This window comes from Lactuca sativa, chromosome 8 (assembly GCF_002870075.4).
Source record: "Lactuca sativa cultivar Salinas chromosome 8, Lsat_Salinas_v11, whole genome shotgun sequence".
NCBI lineage: Eukaryota > Viridiplantae > Streptophyta > Magnoliopsida > Asterales > Asteraceae > Lactuca > Lactuca sativa.
The window spans coordinates 46603685-46610937 of record NC_056630.2 but is presented as its reverse complement, the minus strand read 5'-3'; positions in this window follow the sequence as shown (position 1 = coordinate 46610937).

Genomic DNA, 7253 nt, shown 5'->3' with positions numbered 1-7253 from the left:
GTCAACAACCAACTTCCTTGGGAAGACGACACCCAACATTCCCAGCCTGTCAATGTGTGACTTCATATCCAAGACATGTGCACACACAAACCTTCCATCTTGGTGTTTACTTGCCAATAGGGTTTGAGTGACCTTGAACTATTCAAGTCTTCGAACTAGTGGGTCAGGGAGAATTATTGGAGGAGGTGGAGGAAGTGAAGTGTGATATTGTGGAAGATCATGTTCATATGGAAAGCTTTTTCCATAAGATTTGGGAATACCATAGTTGTCTGTACTAGACATCTACAAGGGAGAAATTCAAGTTAGTTAATTTAAGTCCTTAATATAACACCCAAATGAAATATTAAGGCTAGGACCCAACACAATATTTTACAATTCGGAAGAGGGATACCGTAATCCAATTGTAAAATATTTGAAGGTAGGTAAATGACAATTTACCAATTTCCACCATGAAAAACGAAATTGATTATTAAGTTTTAATTGGATTGAAATTCTTAGATCCTTTGAGATTCATTTAACTTTTCAATGACATGTTTAAATCTCGATTGTGCTCTTCAAGTTTGTGACTGGGATGCCGAGAATCACAAACAAGGTGTGAATAACAATGCAAATTAGCTTGGTACTTTTGATGTCATTTAACACCTAATCAATGTGACGGTTAACCATACACGCTCCATTGATCTATGACAAACATCGAGCTACCATTTACCACCCTTGTTAATCCAAGTTAGTGTGCTGGTTTGTAATGCCCGTAGATCCGGGCTAGTCAATTTAGAGACGATAAGAGTCAAAAATGACTTTTTGATAGAAGAGTGTTTACAATAAATAATCTAAACTAAGTTATAGTATATGTTACAAGGATTTCGTACATATAAAGAACGTCGAAATCTGAGTTATAACGAAGAAGTTATGACATGTCGAAGTTTCGTGACAGAATCGGCACGACACAACGCAATGTAAATAGTGAATTTACGTTAGAGCGATATTTAGCCTTAGCGATCTAAATAAAAGTCGTAGAATACGTTAAACCGAGAGCGTACACCAAAGAGAAAGTAAGCCCCGTCGCTCTCACTACAGCCTTTCACTTTAACCGGGCCCCTGGTCGGAGCGGGTAGGAGCCGAATAGATGGGTAGTAGCCCCTGAGGAAGCCGAAGGCATACCAGATAAGGATAAGTAGAGTTATCGCTCATGACTGGTATATGGATCTCTCTATGTAGTGGCCGGCCTTCTAGAAGCTTCGCCTTTCAGTATTTTGACAAGAGGGGACAAAGAACGTCTAAATTTGACTTCGCATGAGGAAGTTATGATTTTTCGAAGTTTGACTTAGCGGTATGCAGCCCAAAGTTTGAATATGAGATTGGATGGTTTCTAGCTGAAACAATCTAAACGAAAGTCGAAGATCCCGTCGGTAGTATCCCAACGGTAAAAAGACAGACGAAATCGGACGTCGGATGGAGGAGTTATGAATTTTTAACGGACTTTTCCTGTCCCGGTCTGTTAAAAATATAATAATAATAATAATAATAATAATAATAATAATAATAATGTTAAAGTTAGCCGACGGAGTCTAAATGAAAGATGTAGAGCATAATCTAACCTACACGTGCATATAAAGAACATCGGAATCGGAGATCGTATGCGAAAGTTATGAATTTTTGAAGTTTGAGACACACAAAACGAGGCATGTCAGAGGGGAACGCCCCAAGTTCGTTTGCTAGGACTGGGTGGGGCCACGTCGATGCTGAGTCAAGCAGATAAGGGATTTAGATCAGACCCTGCTCCTACGTGCTACGTTTGGAGGCGAGCCTCACCCTATAAATAGGATGCGAGACCAGCCGGGGAAGGTTGCTTAATTTCTTCTCTTTCACCCTTATTCTTCCTTTTTCTTGGCAAGTTATACCCCCGATGCCCCGATATTAATCCCGATACCAGAAGCTAGTCCCAAAGCCCCGAAGATCCGGAGAAAAATAGTTTTCGAGCCGAAACTCTGCCCGCGTGAAGCCCAGTTTTGGAGAAAACATCTCAGTTTCAGCGAAGAATATTATTTTAAGAGACGAGGTGTTTTCCGATCATCGTCTTATCAAGTGAGTGTATAGTCCCTTTCATAAACACGATTTTAATGCAAGTATTGGTTGAATGTATTATATCTATGTAATGAGTGAATGTGTAGTCACTTTCTTCTAACACATAAAATATGAAGTATTTGCTATGAGAGAGGTCTCGAAAACGATGCTGTCAATAAACGAGATAAACTTGTTATTAATCAAAGCCATAAGGGGAAGTTAGGGCACCATTTGACCTGTTTAGAGGAGTTTACGGCCAAGGGACCATTCCTTGGGGGGTTTTACGGCCGTAATCTCCTAAGGTCATGGTTTCCTTGATGTTTAGGGTCCCAACTTCGCTGGTGGTTGGTTCTAGACATTATCTCAAGCCATAGGAGGTGTTTAAGGGGCAATTTAACACCTTAAAAGGTGTTTACGGCCTATGAAGGAGGGTTTACGGTCCAAGAATGTTCTTGGGCCGTAAACTCACGTTTACTCCCCAAATGACAAGTTTTTGGCGTTCCAAACTCATACATGCAAGTCCCTAAGTCATAGCTAAACACTAGGAGTGATTTGGAAGGGTTTTAGGGCTTCAAAACCCCATTTATGGGTGTTTATGGTTTGGCGCTGTTCCAGGGCCGTAAACACATGTTTTTGATACTTTTGGATGGTTTAAACACGGATTTTCATGCTAATCAAGCTAACCTATAAGCTAGGATAGATTACTTACAAGTTTGGAGCTTGAAAGAGGTGATTTTGGATCAAACTTTGAGTTGTAGAGAGAGGGTGTTATGAGTGGGAAAAAGCTTCAAATGAAGTCTACTCACCCTTATATAGGGTTTGAGTTTGTGGCTCGGTGGAAATCTACCCGATACTGACGTTAAACGGAGCTTATGGTCTTACCCGATTAAGTTGTCATAACCCGACGTGGTCGTAAACTAGCAATATTTTTAAAAGAATCTGAGGGTGTTTCACGTGTTTCTAATGCGTTTGGACACTCATGAAGTCATGATAAAAGTCTCAATTTAAATAAAGATGAGTTTTATTGACAAAAACGGGTTACAGTGATGAAATAAATTTCAGGTTGTCACATTATCCCCCCGTTAAAGGGAATTTCGTCCCGAAATTTAGAATTAAGATACAAATCATGGATTTGGAAAGAGATGCGGATATTTATGTTTCATCGAGTCTTCGTGCTCCCAAGTGAATTCGGGCCCCCGCTTGGCATTCCAGCGAACCTTCACTATCGGGATGCGGCTTTGTTTCGTACGTTTGATTTGTCGATCCATGATTTCGATTGGTTCTTCCACGAAGTTCAGGTTTTCGCTGATCTCGATTTCATCAAGAGGGATCACGAGGGTTTCATCGAATAGACACTTTTTAAGATTAGAGACATGGAAGACAGGATGGATGTTGCTAAGGTCTTGAGGAAGTCGGAGTTTATAGGCCACGGGACCGATCCTAGCGAGGATCTCGAAAGGTCCAACGTACCCCGGGTTAAGTTTTCCGCGCTTTCCAAAGCGTAATATGCCTTTCCAGGGTGAGACCTTCAACAGGACACAATCTCCAACCTGGAATTCCAAGGGTTTTCGTCGTTTATCGGCGTAACTCTTTTGTCTATCTCGTGAAGCTTTCAATCGATCTCGGATTTGGATGATCTTCTTGGTGGTTTCATGGATGATTTCAGGACCAGTGAGAGTACTGTCGGGGACTCGACTCTTGGCTAGCTGCGTGTCCCCTACCTCGGCCCATTACAGAGGGCATCTGCACTTGCGACTGTAGAGGGCTTCGAACGGGGCAACCTTGATACTGGTGTAGTATCTGTTGTTATACGAGAACTCAATCAAGGGTAAATGGGTGTCCCGCGACTTTCCGAAATTGATGACACATGCTCTTAGCATGTCTTCCAGGGTCTGGATAGTCCTTTCAGTCTGCCCGTCTGTCTGAGGATGATAAGTTGTACTCATATCCAGCTTAGTTCCAAGAGCTTTCTGAAGGGACTGCCAAAACCTTGAGGTAAACCTGCTATCTCGATCGGAGATAATGGACACAGGCACACCGTGCAATCAGACTATCTCTTGGATGTAGATTCGCGTGAGTCTTTCCATCTTGAACGATTCTTTAATCGGAAGGAAGTGAGCGGATTTTGTCAATCGGTCGACAACTACCCAAATGGTATCGTACCCACTCGGATATTTGGGTAACTTGGTGATGAAATCCATAGTAATCATCTCCCATTTCCACTCAGGGATCTCGGGCTGCTGGAGCAGATCCGAGGGCTTCTAATACTCGACCTTTACTTTGGCGCCAGTCAGACACTTGCCCACGAAGGTAGCGATTTCGGCTTTCATGTTTGGCTACCAATATAGTTTCTTGAGATCCAGGTACATCTTATCCGAACCCGGGTGCACCGAGTATCTAGTCTTGTGAGCTTCGTTCATAACAACTTCCCTGAAACCTCCGAACTTTGGGGTTCAGATTCGATCCATGAAACAATAGACTCCGTCACCTCTGATCTCAAGTTTCTTATCCATCCCCCTCAAGGCTTCATTCAACACGTTCTCTGGTTTTAGGGCTTCTAAATGGGCTTATCGAATGTGTACGGATAAGTGGGAATGGATGGTCATTGTCAGTGTCTTCACTTTGCGGCTTGAACTCTCCTTTCGGCTAAGGGCATCTACCACCACATTGGCCTTGCCGGGATGGTAGCGGATTTCACACTCATAACCACAGAGCAGCTCTACCCATCGCCGTTGTCTCATGTTTAAGTCCTTATTGAAGATGTGTTGTAGAATTTTATGGTCGGTGAAGATCGTGCAACTCGGCGAGTTGTTCATACAACTCGGCGAGTCCAAGGCAATCTTCTTAAGCTCAAGAACAGCTCGTCGAGTTGTTCATATGACTCGGCGAGTCGGATGCAGATTGTCTGAGTTCTTGGATCGAGGGATTACTCGTCGAGTCGATGCCATACTCGACGAGTAGCCACGAGTGGGGTTGTGAAATGAGATTTGAGACTCGGCGAGTTGGCGGCCCAACTCGGCGAGTCAGGTCAACTGTGGGTTGACTTTGACCGAGAGGGTTGACTTTGACCAAGGGTAAAAGAGTCATTTTACCCCAGTGCAGTGTTTAGTATTTGATTGAGTGTGTTTATGGACTTGTAGCTGGGGAGATACCGGAGCAGCAGCAGTTAGCTTCCAGAGCCATTCACACAGCAGCCAGTTCACGAGGTGAGTTTCCTTCCAGTAGTAACGGGTCTAAGGCCACAATGCCGACCCGGTTAGCTAGCAGTCAGCTTTGGACCTCGGTTCGATGTAGTAGTTAGTTTGATGCCTTCGTGGTTCAGACAGGGTTATGTGTTTATGCTAGATGATATGTTTATGCTATGTTCAGTCAGCTTCGGACTTCGATCCGATGTAGGGGACAAGGTCCCAGTCAGCTTCGGACTTCGGTCCGATGTCAGCTTCGGACTCCGGTCCGATGTAGGGGACATAGGTCCCAGTCAGCTTCGGACTTCGGTCCGATGTTTCAGTCAGCTTTAGACTTCGGTCCGATGTCCTAGTCAGCTTCAGACTCGGTTCGATGTAGGGGACGAAGGTCCCAGTCAGCTTCGGACTTCGGTCCGATGTAGGGGGCAAGGCCCCGATTAGCCGGACTTCGGTCCGATGCAGTGGGCAAGGCCCAGTATGTGCTTTATATGTTTTTGTGTGGTATGTGGTAGTTTGGGGGGAGCTCACTAAGCTTCGTGCTTACAGTTTAAGTTTTGGTTTCAGGTACTTCCGCAAGCAAAGGGAAGAGCTCGGGATGATGGCATCGCACACACCACAGCTACAGTTTTTATCCTGGGAGTTGATAAGCACCTTAGATATGTTTTGATACAGTCGTGACACCGTTTTCTCATTTGTATCTTAGTATGGTTTTGAGATTTGCAACACATGATTTTATTATGACATACTCTGTTTTATGATTTTTGGTTATATTAAAAATGAAATTTTCGGGTCGTATTTTTGGGTCGTTTCAAGTTGGTATCAGAGCCCTGGTTTGAGGGATTCGGATACACCTCCGGGTGCATCTGAACTCAAACTAAGGGAAAGATAAAAAGATTTTCAAAAAGAAAAATGTTTTCGAATGAGATTTTGAAAAGCACTTAGAAAGAAAAGAATTTTTAAACAAGATAAGGGTGTGGTGCATGCGATCAGCCGAGCTCAAGTAAGTACTCCCAAATTACCAATACAAGTTTTATTATTATGATTAATTGTTCCAGTTTCAGTAGAACAACTACTAGTATAGGACTAAGGATCTAGGAGGATGCCTTATGTGCCTGCTATATGTGTTACAGCTTTATGAGAATTGCATGCTAGTACTGAGTAGACAGCAGTAGGATAGCCAGTTTAGGTTATGCCTGGTAGCGCGAGCTTAGCATTGTATGCTAGAGTAGCTTCTCGTTATGAGAATAGTTTTGCCTGAGTATGTTTCCCTTATCCGAATGCTACTTGCTTTGTGCTTTGTGGAACTCTGAGTGGTGGGAGTTAGCCATTAGGTGAATACGTCACATCACATGTGATCAGGGTTGATAATCTCAGAGTGCTGGATTTGGCCCTATTGCGCAGCTCTTGTCTGAGTCAAACCATTGTAGGGACGAGTCTTTTACTCGAAGGATTATCCGAGCCTCATTGCATGTGATGGTATTCAGGTGGTGGCTAATCAGCATTACAAGGAGGCCTTCGGCAGCTGAGGACTGGTATGAGTGGAGTCAGCGATTTCCCTAGGGCAAGCCTAGGATGAGAGTAGCAGAGATCAGTAGTAGTAGAAGTGACTTGGTGGAGTCAAGGCGGTTCTTGAGGAAAGTACGGATAGATGTGGAAGGTAGTATGGGCCCGTACTACTGGAAGCAGAGGATCCGTACTCGAATCAAGGAAGGCCGAGACAAGACCAGGAAGCTAGTAGTAGTATCAATGATCCCTTGAGATATTTCAGTTTCTGATATTGCTATGATGTGTCTCAGTATGGTGGTTTTGCGTCCGAGGACAGCAGCCGGCAGTGGAGGTGCCGGGGAGGGATCAGGATCAGGCTCGGGGAACAAGCACATGGATGAGCAGACCAGAGAGTTTCTTTCCTCAGAGATTACTCGTATCAATTTAGAGCAGACTCCTGTGATCTTTGGTTCGATCAAGGAGGGTATCCTAGAGCTGATGGATGAGAGATTGGGCACC